The 6,892-nt window shown below is 35.3% G+C and overlaps 1 pseudogene; it reads right to left on the bottom strand.

Annotated features, from left to right (window-relative positions):
* Positions 1-2,623: 2,623 nt before the first annotated feature.
* On the bottom strand, positions 2,624-4,735 carry LOC128314287 (tigger transposable element-derived protein 1-like; annotated as a pseudogene).
* Positions 4,736-6,892: the final 2,157 nt, after the last annotated feature.

Genomic DNA, 6,892 nt, shown 5'->3' with positions numbered 1-6,892 from the left:
TCAGTGATCCTGCAGTACTGTCTCTATGTTTCTATATTTGGTTTTCTCTTGCTCAGACATTTAGCTGCACCTGTTTTATGTGTGATGAATCTAAATCCTGAGAGAGCCTTCATGGTAGCACAAGATGGTCAGGATAATTGGCAGTGGTACTTTTTTTTATTATTATTATTTATTTCTGAGACAGAGCATGAGCTTGGAAGGGGCAGAGAGAGAGCCACACACAGAATCCAAGGCAGGCTCCAGGCTGTCAGCACAGAGCCTGACGCGGGGCTCGAATTCACAGACAGTAAGATCATGGCCTGAGTCGAAGTCGGATGCTCAACTGACGGAGCCACCCAGGCGCCCCGACAGTGGTACATTTTGTGTGGGTTTTGGTGAGGATAAGTGGTTATCTATTAAAAATTGCACTTTTTAAAGTTTGTGTACCCCTCGCTGGGGCTGGCTGATCTCATAGCATACTCTCATTTTATCTTAACTTCATTAACAAATGAAAATTAATTGAATATAGAGATTTTTATGTGTTGATTTAAGCTATCTTTATTAAATGAAATTATAGCGGAATTAAACTTAATGTTTTTATGTCTTTTTTATTTTTAATGCTTGAAATATAAAAGCAGACAAAGAGATAGTCTATGAGCCATGAGTAGTATTAACTATATTAAATGCATATATACATATTTTAAATATAACTGAATTATGTCCAGCTAATGGCCATAACAGGAAAAGCAATTAGCAAATTATTGTATTGCTGTTGGACCTTTCTAAGTCTAAATAATTTTTCCAGCTATACAAAGAATGTCCTTGAATTTTCAAGTCTGAATTTATTACCAGGGAACTCAGTTAAGCAAACACATTTTTATCTGTTGACATTTAATCAAGCCAGAAGTTTTTATTTATACAAAGCATTACATATATTTGAAATGTTTTTCTTCTCTCAAGGAAATTAACCACAGTTGTGCTCTTTAGGCATAATATAATTAGACATACAGACATTTCAGATATGTGAAATGAAGGAGAAAGAAGAGGGGAATATGTCCTAATGTTAATCAAATGTTTAATATGTGACCGTGATTGTGTTAGGTATGCATTTTTTTAACTCAATATTTAAAGATGAGACTAGAAGCTGTAAAATTTCCAGAAGAATACATAGGGAGAATGCTGTTTGGCATTGGCTTTGGCAATAATCTTTTTAATATGACACCAAAATCTCAAGCAACAAAAACAAAATTCGACAAGAAAAACTACATCAAACTAAGAAAGCCTCTTCACAGCAAGAAAATAATCAACAAAATAGAAAGTCAACCTAAAGAGTGGGAGAAAATTTTTGAAAACCATATATCTGATATATAAGGGGTTAATATCCAGTCTGTAAAGAATTCACACACCTCAATAAAAAACCCCAAACAATCCAATTATAAAAAATGAGAACTGGATAGACATTTTTTTCCCTCAAAGGAGGCATACAAATGACTAGAAGTATCTGAAAGGTTTCTCAACATTACTGATCATCATGGAAATGGAAATCAAAAGCACAATGAGATATCCCACACTTGTCAAGAAGACAAGAGATAACAAGTGTTACCGAGGATGTGGAGAAAAGAGAGCACTCATGAACTATTGGTGGGAATGTTCTTTAGTTTTGTCACTATGGAATACAGGATGGAGGTTCCTCAAAAAATTAAAAGTAGAACTACCACATGATCCAGCAACCCCACTTTTTGAATATATATTCAAAGAAAATGAAAACACAATATTAAAAAATATATATATCTTTACTCTCATGTTCATTGCAACACTCCTCACAAAAACCAATATGCAGAAACAACCTAAGTGTCTGTCAACAAATGAATGTGTGTGTGTGTATATGTATACATTTATATATGCATTGGAATATTATTCAGCCATGAAAAAGAAGAAAATCCTACCATTTTCAACATGGATGGACCTAATGGAGGGAATTATGCTAAGTGAGGTAAGTCAGACAGAGAAAGACAAATACTGTATGTTATCACTTATATGTAAAATATAATAAAGCCCAACTCTTTGAAACACAAAGTAAAATAGTGGTTACCAAGGGCCTGGAATAGGGGACTCGGAGAGATGTTGGACAAGTGGTATACTCCTGCAACTAGAGGATGAATAAGTTATAAAAATCTAATGCACAACATTGTGATTATAGTTGATAATACTGCATTATATACAGCATTCCTCAGATATATTGTAGATTTTGTTCCAGACCACCAAAAGAAAGTGAACATCATAATAAAGCGAGTCAAATGATTTTTTTTTCATTTCCCACTGCATATAAAAGTTATGTTCAGGGACACCTGGGTGGCTCAGCCTGTTGAGTGTCCAACTTCAGCTCAGGTCATGATCTCGTGGTTGATGAGTTTGAGCCCTGCATGGGGCTCTGTGCTGATGGCTCGGAGCCTGCAGCCTGGCTTGGATTCTGTGTCTCCCTCTCTCTCTGCCCCTTCCCCACTCATGCTCTGTCTCTCTCTGTCTCAAAATCAGTAAACATTAATTTTTTTTTACATAAAATTAAAAAAAAGTTCTGTTCACACTATACTGTGGTCTATGAAGATTGTGATAGCCTTATGGCTAAAAAATGTGTATACCTTAATTACAATTTTATTGCTACAAAATGGTAACCATCATCTGAACTTTCAGCAAGGTGTAATAGTTTTGCTGGTGGAGGGTATTGCCCTAATGTTAATAGCTGCTGACTCCTCAGGGTGGTGGCTTCCAAAGTTGGGGTGCCTGTGGCTATTTCTTAAAGTAAGTTAACAATGAGGTCTACCACAATGATTGACTCTTCCTTTCACAAAGGATTTCTCTGTAATAGGGTTTGCTGCTTGATAGTATTTTACCTATAGTAGAACTCCTTTCAAAATGAGAGCCAATCCTCTCAAATCCTGCTGCTGCTTTATCAGTTAAGTTTATGTATTATTTTAAATCCTTTGTTGTTATTTCAACAATCTTCACAACATCTTCATCAGGAGTAGATTTCCTCTCAAGAAAATCTTTCTTTGCTCATCCGTAAGAAGCAGGTCCTCATGCATTCAAGTTTTATCACAAGATTGCAGCAATTCAGTCACATCTTCAGGCTCCACTTCTAATTCTAGTTCTCTAGATGCTCTATTTTCACAGCATCTGCAGTTACTTTTTCCAACGAAGTCTTGAATGCCTCAAAATCATGTTGAAGGTTGGGGCCAACTTCCTCCAAACCCATGAATCATGGATATTCTTTTTTATTTTTTTTTAGAGGGAGAGAGGAGAGAGAGAGAGAGTTTTAAGCCAGTTTCACGCTCAGCATGCAGCCCGACACAGGGCTCAATCCCAAGAGCCTGGGGTTATGATCTGAGCCTAAATCGAATCAGACACTCAATTGTATGAGCCAGCCATGGGCCCCTGAATCATGAATGTTCTTAATGGCATCAAGAACAGTGAATTATTTCCAGAAGCTTTTCAAATGAATTTACCCAGATTCATAAAAAAAAAAAAAAAAAAAAAAAAAAATCACTATCTATGGCAGCTATAGCTTTACAATATGTATTTTTTTTTAAATAATAAGACTTAAAAGTTGAAATGACTCCTTGATCCGTGGGCTGCAGAATGGATGATGTGTTAGCTGGCATGAAAACAACATTAATATCATTGTACATCACCATCAGAGCTCTTGAGCGACCAGGTGCATTTCCAAGGAACAGCGAAATTTTGAAGGGATTTTTTTTTTTTATTCCTGAGCATTAGGTCTCAACAGTGAGTTTAAATATTCAGTAAACCATGTTATAAACAGATGTGCTGTCATCCAGGCTTTGTGATTCCATTTACAGAGCACAGGCAGAGTAGGTTTAGCATCATTCTTAAGGGCCTTAGAATTTTCTGCATGGTAAATGAGCACTGCCTTCAACTTAAAGTCACCAGCCCCATTAGCCTTTAACAAGACTGTCAGCCTGTCCTTTGACACTTTGAAACCAAGCACTGACTTTCCTTAGCTATAAAAGTCCTAGATGGCATCTTCTTGCAGTAGAAACTTGTTTCATCTACGCTGAAAACCTATTGTTTAGTGAAGCCACCTTCGTGAATTATCTTGGCTACGTGTTCTGGATAACTTGCTGCAGCTTCAACATCATCACTTGCTGTTTTGCCTTGTCGTTTTATGTTGTGGGGTTGACTTTTTCCCTTAAATCTCGTGAACCAACCTCTGCTGGGTTCAAATTTTTCTTCCGCAACTTCCTCACCTCTCTCAGAGTTCATAGAATCGAAAGGAATTAAGACATTGGGCTTTGGCTCAAGGGAAGGTGGTGGCTCGCTTGGTATTCTGTCCAAACCAATCAAATGTTCTCCATATAGGCAATAAAGCTGCTTCACTTTCTTATTCGTGTGTTCACTGGGGTGGCACTTTTAATTTCCTTCAAGAACTTCTGTTTTGCACTCGCAACGTGACTGGTGCAAAAGACCCAGCTTTCAGGATATCTCAGCTTTTGACATGACTTCCTCGCTAAGCTTAATCATTTCCACCTTTTGACTTAAAGCAAGAGATGTGCAACACTCCATTTCTCTCGAACACTTAAAGGCCATTGTAGGGTTATTAATTCACCTAATTTTAATATTGTTTTGTACTGGGGACGCGAGAGGTCTGAGGAGAGGGAGAGAGACAGGAGAATGGAAGGTTGGTGGGACAGTCAGAACACGCACAATATTATCACTGAATTAAGTTTGTTCTCTTATGTAAGAGTGGTTCACGGCACCTCAAAACAGTTACGATAGTAACATCAAAGATCACCGATCACAGGTCACCATAACAAATAATTATAATGAAGAAGTTTGAAACATTGCTAGAATTGTCGAAATGTGACAGAGCTATGAACTGAGCTATGCTTTTAGAGAAATTGCACTGATAGGCTTCCTCATGCACTGCTGTCACAAATCTTCAATTTGTGTAAAAAAAAAAAAAAAAAAGCAATGTCTATGAAGCACAATTAAGCCAAGTGCAATAAAATGAGGTATGCCTGTATTTCAGAGTTCCTAAGAGACTAGAGCTTAACTGTTTTCACTACAAAATGAAAAAAAATAATTATATGACATGATGGTGGTATTGGCTAAAGCCATATGAATATGTATACATATTGTAACATATAAATGTATCAAATCCCCACGGTTTACACAAGAAACTTCTGCAATGCTATATGTCAATTATATCTCAATAAAAATATTAAAACAACTTTAAGTAATGTTTGTCAGTTTCCTAAGTAGGTGTGAAAAAACCAGAAGGCTTTAGTAACTTGCTCAAATTTACAAAGCTTTCATGTAGGAAACCTGGAATTTAATTTCGAAGCCTAAACATTTTTTTCTTTATTGCATCTTCTAAACTGTTCTCTGTTCATCTGTATATTGACAAATAAAACATGGGCACACATTACCCTAAATATGGAATATCATGTGTAATCATTTTCCATTTACAGTTGTGACATTTAAAATGAAACTTCTTAATCTGTAGTCAGTATTTCAAAAATATTTCCCTTTGATTAATATCTTTAGTTTCAATGAAGTCATAAAAAATTTAGGTTAAGTCAGTGTGAACATATAGAAATTGAGCTTGTTTCAATATTTTTATTAGTAATTTCTAAATTAAATGCATTCATTGTGAAAAACAGATCCAGCTTTTATATCAAGTGATTCTTTTCAAGTGATCTTTTATAATTCTACGAGAACATTCCCGTTCTGTCCTATGTTTCTCACATAGCATAGTTCAAAAATGAAGAGCTAAGCATTTGCACATGTTGACAACTTTAATTTGACAGATAAATTGATGCACCTACTGCGTGCAGAATATTTTATAAAGTGGGTTGTGTCTCCAAAGACAAAACACTTAAGTCTGTCCTCAACAAAGCTTATAAGACATATAAACAGATGCATGCTAGAGGACATAATGTGGAAATATTTGTGTGAAAAATCAGCATATGAAGCACAATGATATGTCAGCAGACAGAAGTACAATATTATAGAAGAGTTGATGTTTGGCTGGTGCAAGCATGGGTAGAATTTCATCATAAAACTTGGAGCAAAGGGCAAGGATGAGGAAATCATGCCACTTAAAGAATAAGCACTCAGGTTCTGTATAAATATTTGTAATAAATTCAGCAAAGTTATATTAAAGATGAAATGTGCAAAATCAGATGGAAAACATAAAAAAACCAAATCAAAGTAGACTGATCTACATAAAAGACTCTCTCAGTCATTTTAGCTTAATATAGAAGTATAATTCTCATATGATTTGGCAGAAAAAAAACCTATTTGAATCTCTTGTTATAACTTTCTAAAATTAGTTTTCTTTGGTCCTCTGAAGAAACATTTATGGATACATTTTTAACAGAGCAGGAAAATGAAATTCTTCAGTGATATGTTTTAGAGTATTTTATAATCAACACGTAACTTATCCAATGACCTCTATAATCAATCAACTTAGCTATGGTTTATTCATACAAAAATGTGATGATGATTCCCAGAGCTTCGTTTTTACCTGCAGCTGAGCAACATCCATGCCATAGATTTCTTAATAGAGACATTTGTAAATGAATGTTATCATACTGTGTAGACCTGCAAAGTAGCCCATAGCAAGGATGAAGAACTTGCTGGAAACCATAGCAAAGTGCAAAGCATGAGTTCTAGTCAGCTTTGCCATGTGCTTAGCTTATTCTAAGTATACACAGCTGAATAATTTGTAGAATATTCTGTTAAAATATTAAAAATATTCTGTAAAAATATTTGAAACAGTGGTCTTCGTTTGCATGTGTTAAATGAAAGCTTCCTAAAGAAGTTATTTTAAGTACTAGTATCCCCATAATATACTTAAGAAAAAATAATAAACATAATCAATTCAAATTTA

This window comes from Acinonyx jubatus, chromosome B1 (genome assembly GCF_027475565.1).
Source record: "Acinonyx jubatus isolate Ajub_Pintada_27869175 chromosome B1, VMU_Ajub_asm_v1.0, whole genome shotgun sequence".
Lineage (NCBI taxonomy): Eukaryota > Metazoa > Chordata > Mammalia > Carnivora > Felidae > Acinonyx > Acinonyx jubatus.
This window is presented reverse-complemented; position numbering and strand designations above follow the sequence as displayed.